Raw genomic sequence first — 16004 nt, 5'->3', positions numbered from 1 at the left:
ACTTTCACACTAATTCTTAACAAAGTTTGGAGTAGAAACCGGTTCCTGTACAAGGATTACTTCTTACCAAGAACCTATCAGATAAGTATTTTCCCAGTTAGTTACTTCTTAATGAGAACAAATGTTGAATTTCAATTTTAATTTAAGAAATCTGATTCTTTGTGCTAACTTGTTATTACAAGCTCTTCAGGCTATTCTGGAATTCTCCAGGTAAGTATTAACAACTTTTATCTTTAACCTGTTTTAACTCAATGACTTTAACCTCTTGCATGTCCATGTGTGTTGCACTAGTGGAATATCCCAAAATTGTGCTGCAGTTCGTTGGTGCACCCTTATCTTTGATTGCTGGGTAATAATTTTTTAGAGCACTACTTGTGAATGCTGGGTAGAGAGCGCTGACCCAGGAATGATGTGAAGCTTTGGTGGCTTGTGATCAAGGAATAGCTCACGCTGCTAGATGGTGCAGCCTGGACCTGATCTACCACGCTTAACCACGAAGTCTCAAGATACAGTGGGTCATCTACTTCGTTATCTCAAACCAAATCAATACATCTAGATTCCTTGTCTTTGGTGTAGTACAAGATTAACTGATGTATCCCTCTGCGGAAGTATCCTCTTTTTCTGAAACTTGGAACTTGTAATCCATCCATTATATCGAATGAATGTCTGTGCAAGGGGCTGCGGTATCCTAACCAGGGAGGATTCCCCTTTCACCCAACATTATCAGATTTCAGAAGGGCACTCCCGATCTTCACTGCCCATGTCCCGGGTCCCAGGGTGGAAACTCTAGTTTGGGGGTCTCCTGATGGTCTTCTTCTCCAACTCCTCTTTGAAAGACTAGCTCTGTGACCCTCCTGAGGGAATGGCCTATTCTGGAACAGCCATTACACTCCAGATCTAGGTAAGAAAGGGGGGCAGCAAAAATGCTTCCTTCCCAAAAGATGAAAATGTAATCTGGAAAACAACGTAATCTGGAATGGGTTCAGGTTAAAGGGGGATGCAGGGGAAGGAGTAGGAGATGCAGCCCACAGGGGGATGCAGCGGAAGGAATGGGGGGAAGAGAAAGGGGACGCTGGACAAGGGAGTGGGATGCTGGGTAGGAGGGAAGAGGGAGGGGCGTGCTTTGCTGGTACTGTACCACCAGAGGCACAGCTGTTCCTTTGCCAACAAAGAACATAGGACTATGCTAGAGCAGCCATTGGTAAGTCAAAGGTTGGGGGTGGGGGGGGGAGGGAATAATTCTGAATATCTGCCCTGGATGCAGAAAAAGCTGGTCCTGGGCATTGAGCTTGAGAGTTTTTTGGTATAACCAGAGGATTTGGGCTGCCTGCCTCTCATATAGAAACATAGAAACATAGAAATGACGGCAGAAGAAGACCAAACGGCCCATCCAGTCTGCCCAGCAAGCTTCACATTTTTTTCTCATACTTATCTGTTTCTCTTAGCTCTTTGGTTCTATTTCCCTTCCACCCCCACCATTAATGTAGAGAGCAGTGATGGAGCTGCAACCAAGTGAAATATCAAGCTTGATTAGTTATGGGTAGTAGGGGAAGTAACCGCCGCAATAAGCAAGCTACACCCATGCTTATTTGTTTTACCCAGACTGTGTTGTTCAGCCCTTATTGGTTGTTTTTCTTCTCCCCTGCTGTTGAAGCAGGGAGCTATGCTGGATATGCTTGTAGTATCAGTTTTTCTTCTCCCCTGCCGTTGAAGCAGAGAGCTATGCTGGATATGCTTGAAGTATCAGTTTTTCTTCTCCCCTGCCGTTGAAGCAGGATATGCATTGAAAGTGAAGTATCAGGCTTATTTGGTTTGGGGTAGTAACCGCCGTAACAAGCCAGCTACTCCCCGCTTTGTGAGTGCGAATCCTTTTTTCTTCTCCCCTGCTGTTGAAGCAGAGAGCTATGCTGGATATGCTGAAGTATCAGTTTTTCTTCTCCCCTGCCGTTGAAGCAGAGAGCTATGCTGGATATGCGTGAAGTATCAGGTTTTCTTCTCCCCTGCCGTTGAAGCAGGGAGCTATGCTGGATATGCGTGAAGTATCAGTTTTTCTTCTCCCCTGCCGTTGAAGCAGAGAGCTATGCTGGATATGCATTGAAAGTGAAGTATCAGGCTTATTTGGTTTGGGGTAGTAACTGCCGTAACAAGCCAGCTACTCCCCACTTTGTGAGTGCAAATCCTTTTTTCCACATTTCCTCTTGCTGTCTTGCTCTCCCCAGGCAAGGCCTCCTTACTGCTTCCTATAAAGTTTTCATCAGGGCTCTTACCCCTACAAGGCCTCCCCATCCGGTTTTCATCAAAGATCCTCCCCCATGGGAGGGCTTCTCTCCTCACTTGTTTTCACCCAGCTCTCATTAGTGATCCTCTCTCCCACAAGGCCTCCTTACTCCTTCCCATCTGGTTCTTATCAGGGATCCTCCCTCCCCTTGTCAGGACGTTCTCCTTACTCATTCCCTTATGGCGGCCTCTCTCTTGCCTCTCGCCTCAAGCTCTCATAGAAACAAGATGGCAGAAAAAGATCATATGGCCCACCTTCCCTACACCCAATAAGGATTCTTTCCCTACAAGACTTTTTTTCTTACTCTTTCCTACCTGCAGAGATGCCAAGTGACCAGTTCAAGGAAGGAGATTTTAAGCCAGTCCTGGTTTCCAACAATCCCATCCTATCCGTTGTTTGTGGATGCAGTTTTCTGGTTTATATGTGATTCTTATGTTGATTATAGTGAATCATGCTTCTCTATCTGTTGTACTCCACTTACATTGTAAACGTTTGGAGTTAGTTTTAAGAATAACAGTATAAAAATTGAAATCAATGAAATGAAATTATGCATTCTTGCCCTTGCAGTGCTGATTTAGAATGGTAGAAAAGCAGGAACTACAAATACCACAATGCATTGGAAGATTAATTCAAAATCCAGGACTGGCCAAAAGTCTCCCTCCTTGAACTGGGTCACTTGGCTGCTCTGCGGGCAGCTCTGATCAGTGTGTATGTTTTAAGGTACATTTTTCAGTTTTTCACAGGATATTTTATGTATTTAAAAGTTTTTTTCTATACCGCCTACAACAGAGAAACGGTGCTAAGCGGTTTACAGCAAAACATGAAATAACATTTGGAATGCATATCTCTTCATTGATACAAGCCACTCCCGGCGGTTTACAACAGAGACTGCAAGGGCAGATAATAATAAGAATAATCGATAAATCAAGATTATCAACATATCACGAAGCTGGTGCTGATCCGTGTCTGGCTTCACCCCGCTCTCTGCTGGCATGCACTTGCGGACCTGCTTTTGCTGGGAGGCGGAAGGAGGGGGGATAATGCAATAGGGTCAAGGCGGAACTGAATCGAGCTGACCAGCAGAAACAAAGCCAACTGGCAACTTTAGCCAAAAGTGGGTTCGTATCCACTCGTGTTCAGATTCAAAAAAACAACAACAACAACAAGCGGCCAACCCCACCCCCCGACTCTGCATCCCAAGCGCTGAAAGGAGTAGAGGCTCTGTGCAGCCTCTAGAGGGAGCTGCCGAGCTTGTACCTTGTTGCCGGTTTAATCCGGAGTGACAGCAGCACCGTGCGAGAAGCAGGTGCCGAGGCTGGGCACTTAAAGCAAGATCTTAAGAAGAGGGGAAAGCAGCATTATGAGGATAGATAGACATACGTGTACATCAGTCAGCGAAAGAATGCGGTTCCTTTCTAGGGAATTTGACCTTGACTTCATGGGTACAGCCTCCGGCACAAGAGGACTTGATGCACGTGAGAAAGGTAAGGAGTTGTTTTTTTAATGGGATCAGGGCGAGATATTTCACTTTCTTTTCTCCCCTCTTCACTCGTCTTCTTTCTCGGGGTTCGTTGCTTGGCTTCTGCCCTTGTGTTTTTAGCTTGTCAGAGGGGGAGACTTTGGCGCTCAAAATGTTATGTGGCACAATACTGGTGATCTCGGAGGAAAAACCGAAAGTAGCCCTCCTTCCTCCGTCCCCAGCAAACGCAGGTGGGCACAGCCCCTCTCAGCTCAGCCACGCGTTTAAAAAGCGAGGCGCAGAGCTGGGTTCCAGTCCCGCCCTCGCCTCTTGCTTTCCTCGTGTGCGCATAGTTTCGGGCTGCAGACCGGTGGTTTGTTTTTTAGACTCGGTCTGCTCCCGGAGAAATGTATTGGGGAATTGTGTTTCTTGTAAATACAGGTCGGATGTAACTGAAATCTTGTCCTTCAGACAAAAATGTCCAGGATTTTGTTAGGACGTCAATAGTAATCATTTCTTGACTTTACTGCATTCCCCGTAACGTTCCTTCCTTATTCCTTTTTCTTGCCCAAAAATATTTTTCCTTACGTTTTCATTCTTCTTTTTTACATTTTTACTTTAAAAAAAACAAAACCCCCCAAAACATATTCCCAGTGGCTCAGTGGCAAAGGAGAGGGCAGGTGTGCCTGGCCATAGCTTGACAAGGGGGTGCTTGTGCCAGGTCCCTGGGTCTCACCCAGAGGGGCTGTCCTTATGATGGTCCAGCTAAACGGGAAGAGGGAGAATCAAATGATTCCCCCCCCCCCCATGCTCCCCAACTTAAGTAGCTTCAAGTGAAGGTTCATGACACTGTAACTCCAGATGGGACAGATGCTAAAAGGGGCAGCAGAAAGCTGGAACAAACAGCAAAAACAGGTGTGCACTTTTCATGATTTCCCTGCCTCTTGTTTTTGAAACTGTCCTTTCAGGTCAACCGGAACATACTGATCCAGTTCTGGGTTTGTCCCCCAGACTGTAGTTTTGATTTCCTTAAGTAAGAATTACATGTTCATCCATGCAATGAGGCAAACCTAGACTGGACAAACCTCTCTGGGTTGCCCTGACCCTTCCCCAGTGTCTGCTGTGCAACCGTCTGTGCTGTAATCAAACGCATTCAGTGCGATACCTGATGTGCTGGGATGGTTCTGACTATGATCAGCACAGTAACCTTGTCCATACCCCTCAGTCCAACCTGGATTTACTCAGACCCATAAATGGACGGAGTAGCCTGGTGGGAAAAACTTGCAATCAGCTGTAAACTCATACGGTTCCTGAAGAGTACTACAGAAATCAGAATGGCTCACAAATAATTTTGCTGTATTTCAACTGCTGGATGAATTATCAATCCCTCTACCCCATTTTAACATAGAAAATAATCTATAATATTAAAGCAAAAGTATTTTTTTGGAGGTTAGGCAAAGATGGTCCTGCAGATCCCTCCCAAAATGCTTTTGTTTTAATATGAAAAAGTTTTTTGTGGATTTTTTGTGTCAGGGAATGTATTAGTGGAGATGCAGTGTCATTGATAAAATTCATAGTAACAATGCAAATGAGGGCAAATAAAGACCAATTAACCCGTCAGGTCTAGCAGGCCGTTCCTATCATATACATCCCAGCTGTCAGCCATAAATGTGTGACCATCTGCAGAATATTGCTTTCCTGTTCATACCAATGGGTCTCTCGAGACCAGTATCCTGTCTCTGACAGTGGCCAGTTCAGGTCACGGTACCCAACAGATCCCAAATAGTTGATCTGTTTCACTCCCAGGGATAAGCAATGGCTTTCCTAAGGCTTATGAACCTGGTTTATGAATGTTTTTTCCAGGACCTTGTCCAAGCCTGTTTTTTGAAACCCACTATGTGAGTTGCCTTGACCACATCCTCTGGCAACAGATTCCATAGCTTGATTGTGCATGGGGTGAAAAGAAATACATCCTACCGTTTGTTTTAAATCTTCTGGTTGCTAGATTCATGGAGTGTCCCCTAGTCCTAGTGCTGTTTGAAAAGGTAAATAACTCTTCCCTGTTTACCCATTCCATCCCACTCATGATTAAATAAATCTCAATCATATTCCCTCTCAGTCATTTCTTCTAATCTGTTTAGCTTTCTCCATCCCCTTTATCATTTTTGTTGCCCTTCTTGGTACCTTTTCTATGTCCACGTTTTCCTTTATGAAATGGGGTGACCAGAACTGCACGCAATACTCAAGTTGCAGTCCCACTATAGATCTGTTAAAAGGCATTATGATATTCTCAGTTTTATCCTCTGTTCCCTTCCAAATAATTCCCAACATTCAATTTGTCTTTTTGACCCCTGCTACACACTGAGCCAAAGTTTGCAAGGTATTTTCCACAAGGACTCAAAGTCTTTTTCCTGGGTGGTGGCCCCTAACAAGGAAGCCAGCATTGTGTATCTGTAGTTGGGATTATTTTTCCTTACGTGCATTACTTTGCACATGTCCACATTAAATTGCATCTGCTGTTTAGACGCCCAGTCTCCTAGTCTCACAAGGTCCTTCTGCAATTCCTCACAATCTGCTGCTTTTTTAACGACTCAAAACAATTTTGTGTCATCTGCAACTCCGATTTTGTTACTCGCTGTTCTCTTTACTAGATTATTTATGAATATGCTGAATAGCACAGGTTCTAGTACAGACCCCTGGGGCACTCCACTAACAACCTTTCTCCATTTGGAAAACTGACCATTTAGTCCTACCCTCTGTTTCCTGTGTTTATCCAGTTACCAGTCCACAATAGGACGCTGTTTCCTATCCCATGACTTTTCCTGAGGAGTCTCTTGGGATGTGTTTGTCAAATGCCTTCCAAAAATCTAAATACACTACATCAGCTGGCTCACTTTTATCCACATGTTTATTTACATCTTTAAAAAAATCTAGTAAATTGGTAAGGCAAGACTTCCCTTTGCAGAAACATATTGACTCTCACATATGTCTGTCTATGTGGTCAGTAATTTTGTTTTTAAGGATAGCTTCTACCATTTATCTGGGCACCAACATCAGGTTCACTGGTCTATAGTTTCCCAGGAGCCCTTTCTTAAAAACTGGTTTTACATTGGCCACCCTCCAGTCCTCCGTCTGTGGCTGTTTTAAATGGTAGGCTGCAGATCACCAGAAACAAGCCTGCAGTTTCATTTTTTAGTTCCTCTCGATCCCTGCAGTAAATGCCGTTTGGTCCCAGTGATTTGCTATTCTTTAGTCTGCCAATCTGATACATTATACCCTCCAGTTTCACAGTGATTTTCTTTAGTTGCTCAGAGTTAACATTGTCGAAAGATGTTTTCTGGTGTGGGTGTGACCCTGACATCTTCTCCAGTGAGGACAGAGGCAAAGAATTCATTTCGTTTTTCTGCTATTTCCTTGTCCTCCCTGACCATTCCTTTGACCTGTTGGTCAACTAGCAGCCCAGCTGACTCCATCACAGGTTTTTTGGTTCAAATGCACTTGAAAAACATTTTACTACTTGTATTTACCTTTGTAAGTTGCCTAGAGTTTGTCACCAGGCAGCTAATAAATAAATAAATGGCAAGCTTCTTTTCAAATTCTCTCTTAGCCTGCTTAATTACTTTTTTTTTTCATCTAACTTGCCAGGGTTTATGCTCTTCCCTATTTTTCTCATTTGGGTCTGCTTTCTAGTTTTTCAAAGATGCTCTTTTGGCTTTAATTGCCTCTTTCACCTCACTATTAAAGCAGTCGTCCGGCTTTCCTGCTACCTTTTTAAATTCTTGAACCAAAGGTTACATCTTTCATGTGCATATGCTTTGTCTGTGTGCTTGGGAAATATGCAGATTACAAGGACTCGGGGAAAGAGGGCAGCAACTGCAGGAAAGGCAGAAACAGTAGCAGCAACAGCAACCAGAGCAGCAGTAGAAACAGCAGGGGAAACATAGGCAGCAGTTGCTTCAATCAAACTCCATGTTGGAGGATTTTGCTTCTCCTGTTGCTTAACATAAGAACATAAGGAATGCCATGCTGGGTCACACCAAGGGCCATTAAGCCCAGCATTCTGTCTCTGACGGTGGCCAGTCCAGGTCACAAGTACCTGGCAGATCCCATAAAGCAGATCTATATCCTGTTACTTGCTTTCTTTAATCTATCTGGCTAATAATGTTTTATGGACTTTTCCTCCAGGAACTTGTCCAAACCTCTTAACCCCGCTGACATCAGATTTCACAGTTTGATTGTGGGATTTGTTTTAAATCTGCCGGTTGATAGTTTCATGGAATGTTTCCTTGTTGTAGTATTACTTTAAAGGGTAAATTAATCACCCTTTACTTACCCATTTATCTTCTGAACATATATCAATCACTTTCGGTATCTCAGCCATTGGATTCTGCAGGCAAGACAAGTATTCAAGTTGGCATTTTTATCATCTCATGTATAAAGGAATCAGCAATGTAGAGAGGAAAGTTTTCCAGAAAAAATTCCCATGCTTTATTTTTCTGTGGAAAATTTTCCATTTCCAAAAATTCATTGTTTCATAAAATTCATTACAGTAACAATGAATGGATGACAATGTGATAGTGGTGGGCAAGCTTGGCAGTTTTCAAAGTTATAATTCATATTTTTGAGGGGTTTATCTCTAGGAATTGAGAAAGAGAGTGCATACAGTTCCTTGTAAAGGCCCTCACACCCTGGTACATTTTTTCACGTTCTGTCTAATAAATACAAATCAACATGCATAGTGATGTAGTACTCGGAGAAGAGTAACATGAACTATAAGTCCTTGCATGCAGTGGGGGGATGAGAAATGTCAATCCAGGACTGGTTCACCCTCTGAACACAAGTAGAGCAATTGAGTGTTCTTTGAAAATAGAAGTCAAAGCTGATTAAACTTGTGGGATGAAAGAGAGGCTTGAGACTTTAAAAAAAACAAACAAAAACCCCAACCCTCACAAAATTAGACAAGGCTGCAAACTTCCTCCAGATGAAAAGCAAGGTCAAGCGCTCTCACCCCCTGCCTACCCCACTCCCTGTGGTCCTCAATATGCTATTGTGAGTGGGATATAGACAGTGAGGCCTTAGCTCAACATTATAGTAACGTGGTATTATAGTAACGTGGTATTATAGTAACATGTGGTATTATAGTAACGTGGTAGTAACGTGGTATTATAGTAACATGTGGTGTTATAGTAACGTGGTAGTAACGTGGTATTATAGTAACATGTGGTGTTATAGTAACATGTGGTATTATAGTAACATGTGGTGTTATAGTAACATGTGGTATTATAGTAACGTGGTATTATAGTAACATGTGGTATTATAGTAACGTGGTAGTAACGTGGTATTATAGTAACATGTGGTGTTATAGTAACGTGGTAGTAACGTGGTATTATAGTAACATGTGGTATTATAGTAACGTGGTATTATAGTAACATGTGGTATTATAGTAACGTGGTAGTAACGTGGTATTATAGTAACATGTGGTGTTATAGTAACATGTGGTATTATAGTAAAATACCACACGACAGCAGATAAGGACCAACTAGCCCATCCAGTCTGCCCAGGTCTCTCTCTGGTTCTCTGTCACTCTAGGTACAGTAGATGAGCATATAAATTCCTATACTTAAACCAACACGAGCTCCCCATTCCCCATACCTTTTACCTGTTCTCTTAAGCCTGTATTCACCACTGCCTTCCGTATTTGCCCCAAGCACCTCTAATGTTCGCGACAGTGCTGACCTCCACCTTTTCCCACTGGTCAGCTTTTCCAGGCCTTGCCCTTTGGTGCTTACAAGTTGCATACTTAATCCAAGACCCAGTCCCCTATCCAACCAGGCAATCAGCAACACAACTTGAGACGGCTGGCCACCCCATGCTCATTCATATTAGGGTACGTTAAGTTTGCAATGCCAGCTTTCCCACATGGCTGGTGCAGCATTGACAGAGGAACAAATAATTGTAGGCCCAGCGTGCTTCCAGCCTGGCCAGTAGCAGGGGTGAGGCAGGGAGCTGCCTGCACGGTGGCGTGCGCCCCGCCAGGGACATGCTCCATCCTGGCACATCTTCCTGCTTACAGCCAAGAAAGCGGCCACATTAGGGGAGCACTGTGATGCGTATTTGTAAGCCGCTTGGGACTTGGGTGGGGGGAGGGGGAAGGTGGGTGGATAAACAGCATGGAGGAGAAGGACAAAGCTTGCAGCTGTGCGTGGGAGTATTCATGGGAGCCATGGTCTCTGAGGCATTACGGGAGAAGTTTCTGCATTAATGAAGCATTTAAAGCACGACAGGGGAGGGAGGACACCATTCACTTATTAAAGCCCCCCCCCCTCCCTAAAAGAAGAGAACAAAAAAGAATAGCAATGCCCCCACTTCCTGAATTTAATTTTTAATTCTTTCATTATGACAGAGCATTTATTAAAGCAGACCTTAAGCTCTTCCGAACCCAGCACCCCGGGATTGCCTTGTGGGGGAGTGAGTTGGGTAAGGAGAAAAGATGAAATGGGAGACTGGTGCGCAGAAAATTAAAAAAAAAAAAATCAAGCCAACAAAAAACTAACTCCACTTCACCCACCCGGGAAAGGCTGGAACCAGGGGCCACCCCTTACAAACCAGGCTGGCATGCCGTCAGCACAGGATTGGCTGCTACAGCCACGGAGACCGCCGAGGCCTTCATCCTTGTTTTCCTGGACATTAAAAGGTGAACACAGAAACGCAAATAAGGAAAAGCTAGGCCTCCTGCACACACTGTAATGATTCCAGCCTGAGGAAAGGGCAGGTCTCTTTCATACACTACCAGGGCGCGTACGGCCTTACATGCGATCGGATGCGCGTTTCGGACGCGCGTCCATAACCCCCCCCCAGATGCAAAACAGGGATCAGCGCGTCCGAAACGCGCGTCCAAACCACCGCAAAGCTAACAGCGTCCATCTCATGTAAAGTACATGCAGGTGAGGCTATTGGCTAATCCCCGTGATTCAAAAAATTCCCCACGCGGCCAAAATCGCCCATTGCCAGGCGGCAAATTTTACGCCACCCCTGGGCTGGCATAAAGGTCTGCCGTGCTCAAAGACTCGTTTGGAGAAAAGAAACACAAAAATTCCTGCTTTCTGTGATTCCTCCTCTTAGAATCGTCGGAATACTAAGCAGGAGGAACTAGAGAAAGCAGATCCAGATACAAAAAAAAAGGTCTTGGAAAAAAACAAACTCTGGCCGCTCGGTGTACACGCACAAGATACACGGTCCAGGGTCGAGGAGGCACTAGGGACACACAATTTTCCCTAGCGCCTCCTTTTTAGCGCGATCCCCTCATTTAAATATTGGATCGGGCGCCCAGAAGAGATAGCCGGGCACACATTAGGAAAGCGCACGCTCAGCACTGGGCGCCCGTTTTCTACGCGCCCATATTGCACTGGCCTGTGCATGTGTGAATTACAGACTGAAAGGGCAGATCTCCACACACTTCAGTCTGAGGAAAGAGCAGGTGGTCTTTCTATGTCACACAAACTGATTTCAGCTTGAGGAAGGAACAGGTCTCCTTGGCCCATGACACATGCTAATTCCAGCCTGAAGAAAGGGCGGGTTTCTTTTTCTGTAAGACGTAAGACCATTTCTGCCATTTTGTCTAATCCTTCACCAGTCAGGATGCAGATTTTACTCCTGGAGGAATTCTGCACCAAAAAAATGTAAAATTCTGCACACAAAAATGTAAAATTCTGCACAATTCTGCATACTTTATACTGGTCAAAATAACACAATATGCATGACAGTCTTTAAGTGATTAATTTAAAATGTAATACACAAAAAAAGCTACTACTTAAAGATGCAGAGTTTGAAATATTTTGAGCAGAATTTCCCTAGAAGTTCACTGTAAGAGTGTCTCTTCCACCCTTTCTCCCTACTCCCCTGGCCAGTCTCCTTTCACTTTACCCTCTCAGGCCCCAACTCCTTCACCTGCCACTATCTCTCCCCTCCCCTTCTAGGCTCAATCCCTTCTACTATAACTCCACTCCCAGAGTTTGACCCCTCTCTTAGTACTGCCCCTCATACAGGCTCCCTCTCTCTCTTTCTCTATCTCTCTCTCACACACACACACACACACACACATAGGTTCCCTCTCTCTAGTGCATATACACACCCCCTCATACAGGCTCCTCTCTCTCGCACACACACATCCCCTCATACAGGCTCCCTCTCTTGTGCGCGCATACACACACACACCCTCATACACTCTCTCTTGCGCGCGCACACACACACCCTCATACGGACTCCCTCTCGTGCGCACACACACACACCCTCAAACAGGCTCCCTTTCTCTTGCACATACACACCCCCTCATACAGGCTTACTCTCTTGCGCACACACACCCACATAGGCTTTTTTTTTCTTTCTCACACATACGCTTTCACACAGACTACCTATTTTTCTCTCTCACACACCTCTGCACACTGGCTCCCTCTCTCACTCACATGCCCCCCTACACATAGGCTCCCTCTCTCTCTCACACACACACCTTACTTCACTAAGGCTCTTTCTCACACATAAACCCATCCCTTCACACAGGCTCTTTTTCTTACACATACACACACCCTCACACAGGCTCCCTCTCTCACAAACAAACAAGCACCCTCACATACACACAATCCCTTTTTCACTCACACTAGCTCTCAGTATCTCACACACATACACACTCCTTCACAATCTCCTCACATAGGCTCCCTCTCTCTGGCTACAACACCAATGCACCCTCACACATGCTCTCTTTTTCACCACCCAGGCTTGCAGTCTTTTATTTATTTAGATTTATATTCCACCTTTCACACTTTTCTTTCAGCGCTTCAAAGTGGATTACATTCAGGTACTGTAGGTATTTCCCTATCCCCAGAGGGCTTACAATCTTTTATGCAGACTCACTCTCACTGGGGCCTGCTCCACCTTCGCTGCAAGCTGGATGGCCTCCGATCATGGCACATCTGGGCCTGCTTCATCTTCGCTGCGAGTGGGACAGCCTCCGCCTGCGGCACGCCAGGGTCTGCTCCTTTGCCATGACTGGGACAGCCTCTGCTCGAGGCACACCAGGGCCTGTTCATCTTCACCAGGAGTCTGATGGGCCCCGCTCGCAGCATGCCGGAGCCTGCCAAATTCTGCACAGAAAACGGAGTTTCTGCGCAGCTGCGCAGGAGGGGAATTCTGCGCAAATTCTGCACTCCGCAGTAGCACAGAATTCCCTCAGGACTAAGATTTCAATGATTTTGGTGTATTCACAGCAAATGTAGCTGCATTGGCAGATCTGCGGCTGTCATACCCTCCAGTGGGTTTATCCCGTAGACTGGGGCTGGCCAGCCTCCCGTGCACCAAGAGCCAAGGAATCAGAAAGCACAATACCAAAGAGCCTCACGTTTTTAAGATATGGGAGAGTCCCCTTTAAGGAGCAGGGCCTAGGGTACCGAGCTGGGGGAACATCTCACTACCCTTCTGAGTCTGTGCATGTACAAAAGGGGAAGGGGGTGCCAAAAGCAATCCTTGTCTGGGCAATGTTATGTCCAGCAACTTCCCTGCATGGGGGTGGGGGGTGGGGGGTGGAGGACGTGTTCCCCTCAACCCTACCAGTATCTTTCTCTCTCTCGACACCTCCGCCCCGTGCCAAACCTCTCTCTCTCAGGCCCAGCCTATCCCTAACAGTCTTTCCCAATCCTGCCAGCAGGCTGTCCCACTCTGTTAATTCCCCTACCCTGTCCCCACCAGCATGTCTGTCTCTCTCTCTCTCTCTGAATTTCCCCACCGGTCTTTCTATCTACTCACCTTGTCCCTAAATGTTTCTCTTAATTCTCCTCCCCTATCTCCACCAGGCTCTGACCAGCATCTCCCTCTCTCTCATGCTCTGCCAAATGTCTGTCTGTCTCTCGCGCTCTCTCTTTCACACGCAGTCTGTCTGTCTGTCCCTCTCTCTCTCAGCAGCCTCAGCATAACATCCCTCACCCCCCGCCCCCTTCCCCTTCCCCATTTGGACTTGCACACGGACTCAAAAGGGAAATGAGATGTTCCCACAGTATCTTGGCAGATACTGTACTTGCTACCCCTTGCAACGGCCCTGCTCCTTCAAGAGGACCCTTCCAGATCTTAAAAAATGCGAGGCTCTTCGGTACTGTGCACGCTGATTCCTTGGTTCTTGGTGCATGAAGGTTTGGCCACCCCCTGGTCTGTAGGGTACAATACGGTAAAGAGGCTGTCACTCTGGAGGCTTTGGTGGTGGTTTCCTCAGCCCCTCCCTTCCTGAGTGAAAACGTGTGCTCGGGCTTTGCTGAAAGTACTTTTCAACTCCTGATGCATTAGCATACAATTAGCTTACTGCATTGGAAGTTAAAGCAAAAATAAAGTAACTTGTACATTAAGAAACTGTGTGGATGTAGCGCACAGGATATTGCATTGGCCTATTAGTGAGGTGAAAAGATTTATAACAGGAGATTATATGACTGCTCTGTATAGCCCACTTCCTAGCCCCTTCTCAGACCCTTCTCTTCCACATCACACCAGCATGGGGTTAGGGACTCTGGGCCAGTACTGACCCAGTGTACCAGCAAGGTGTTAAGGGGCACTCTTCCCTCTTAGTCACTGCCCATGTCCCAGTATGGATTTGGGAGGACTAGAATCACCCTCAGTTTTTATAAATTAGAGTGGTTCTAAATTTTAAGTTTCAACATTTGCATTCCTTTTAAATAAAAAAAGAAAGCAAATCTCTGGTCAGAAATGCTGCACAGTCTTAGGAAGTTTTAGATTCATAAAAATGCAGCCAGCTTTCATTTAAACCCAGTAAGGTTTGCATCCCCACTGCCTGCCGAGTTAGAAAGCAGAAAGCCAGAGGCGTTTTATAAATGACGGATGTTATGCTAAACATTGTTCAGCGTCCTCCTTTAACCTGCTTAAGCAAAGAGATGGCAATTGTGAGGGAATGTTTAATGGTCTGTGTGCAGAAAGCACACGGCGGTCCCTGCCGTCCCTGGTCAGTCAGGCTGAGAACAAGCAGACCGCAATGCCTCCATCCATCAGAAGAAATATAAATACTTCCAGCCAAAGGATCCTTCTCTAGCATGGGACTGGTTCTGGGCAGGAAAAAAAAACCCTCAAAAAACAGAATATCAGCATGGGAAGGGCGGAGAGGACATTTAGGCAAATGTCGTAGGGCTTGTCTGGCATCCAGACTTGCTAATAAAGTATATGACTCCAGCCCCTAAGAAGGAGAAGGTCATTTTTAATAAAAGAGCAAGTTCACAATTGTCCCGCAGCCTTCTTTCAGAAACCCCGGTCACCTCATGAATTAGGGCAGCCACAGATGCGGGACATTCCCTCCCTGAAAGTTGTACTAATCCTTAAAAGGCAGACCCTCTTCTGCCTCCCCTCTGGCTGAAAGGCCAGCGACATTGACAGGAGGTGGGCAGCTTGGGGACCCAGTAGGCCCACATTCCCAGTCTCTGCTGCTGCTCCTCTTCCCCTCTTCTGAGTACACAAAGAAGTATGCACTGTAGGAGAAGAGCCGGCTGAAGGGACGGGAGGCGTGAGCTCGCCATGTGCCCACTCTGTTGCTCTGCCGTTACTCTGCCCATAGAACTGAACCTCAAGAAACTGAGAGGAACCTGAAGGAGCGGAGGCCGGACACACATGAGCCATGAAAGCTCCTGGCAGGGAAAGGGAGGGGAAGAGCTAAGCCTTCTGCGACGTGAATCAGACAGAAAGATCCTACACATGGTAGCAGCAGAGACAAGCAGTTTACCTGGGCCCTGTCCTGTTTAACTAACATATCATCCAAAAAGGAAATATCTATGCAAATGTCATTCAAATAGGAATTCACAATTCTCAATTCAGCTGAATTGAGAATTGTGAACATACATGCAAAAAAACGAGCTGAATTGAGAATCGAATTGAAGATATTGACCAGACATGCAAGAACATATGTAAAAGTTGTTTTCAAAGAAAATTAGATGAAAAAAGAAAAAATGAAAAAGACTGTGACCGCAGATGATTAGAAGACCGGGCAGCTCCACGTTTGAATGCAAAGGGAGTACGCTGTCAGGCTTGATGATGCGGCTATATATTTAAACTTGAAAAATCTTAAAAAATCTAATATCTAAGGATTTTAGGTGAGTGGCATTCCTATTTGAATGACATTTGCATAGATATTTCCTTTTTGGATGATATTTTTCAGTAAGTGGAAATTAAGAAAAGTTCTTTTTTTTGTCTGTTTAACTAAAAACCATGGGCTTTTGTTTGTTTTATTTT

General features: G+C 45.4%; 1 protein-coding gene across 1 annotated transcript in view; it reads left to right on the top strand.

Moving 5' to 3' along the window:
• The first annotated feature begins 3547 nt into the window (after positions 1-3547).
• Positions 3548-16004, top strand: part of CHRM1 (cholinergic receptor muscarinic 1) — a 148733-nt gene continuing 136276 nt past the window's right edge. The window contains exon 1 of the mRNA XM_029612176.1: positions 3548-3762. The gene's annotated coding sequence lies outside the window, so the exon portion shown is untranslated. The remainder of the gene's footprint in view (positions 3763-16004) is intronic.

Source organism: Rhinatrema bivittatum, chromosome 8 (assembly GCF_901001135.1).
Source record: "Rhinatrema bivittatum chromosome 8, aRhiBiv1.1, whole genome shotgun sequence".
Lineage (NCBI taxonomy): Eukaryota > Metazoa > Chordata > Amphibia > Gymnophiona > Rhinatrematidae > Rhinatrema > Rhinatrema bivittatum.
This window is presented reverse-complemented; position numbering and strand designations above follow the sequence as displayed.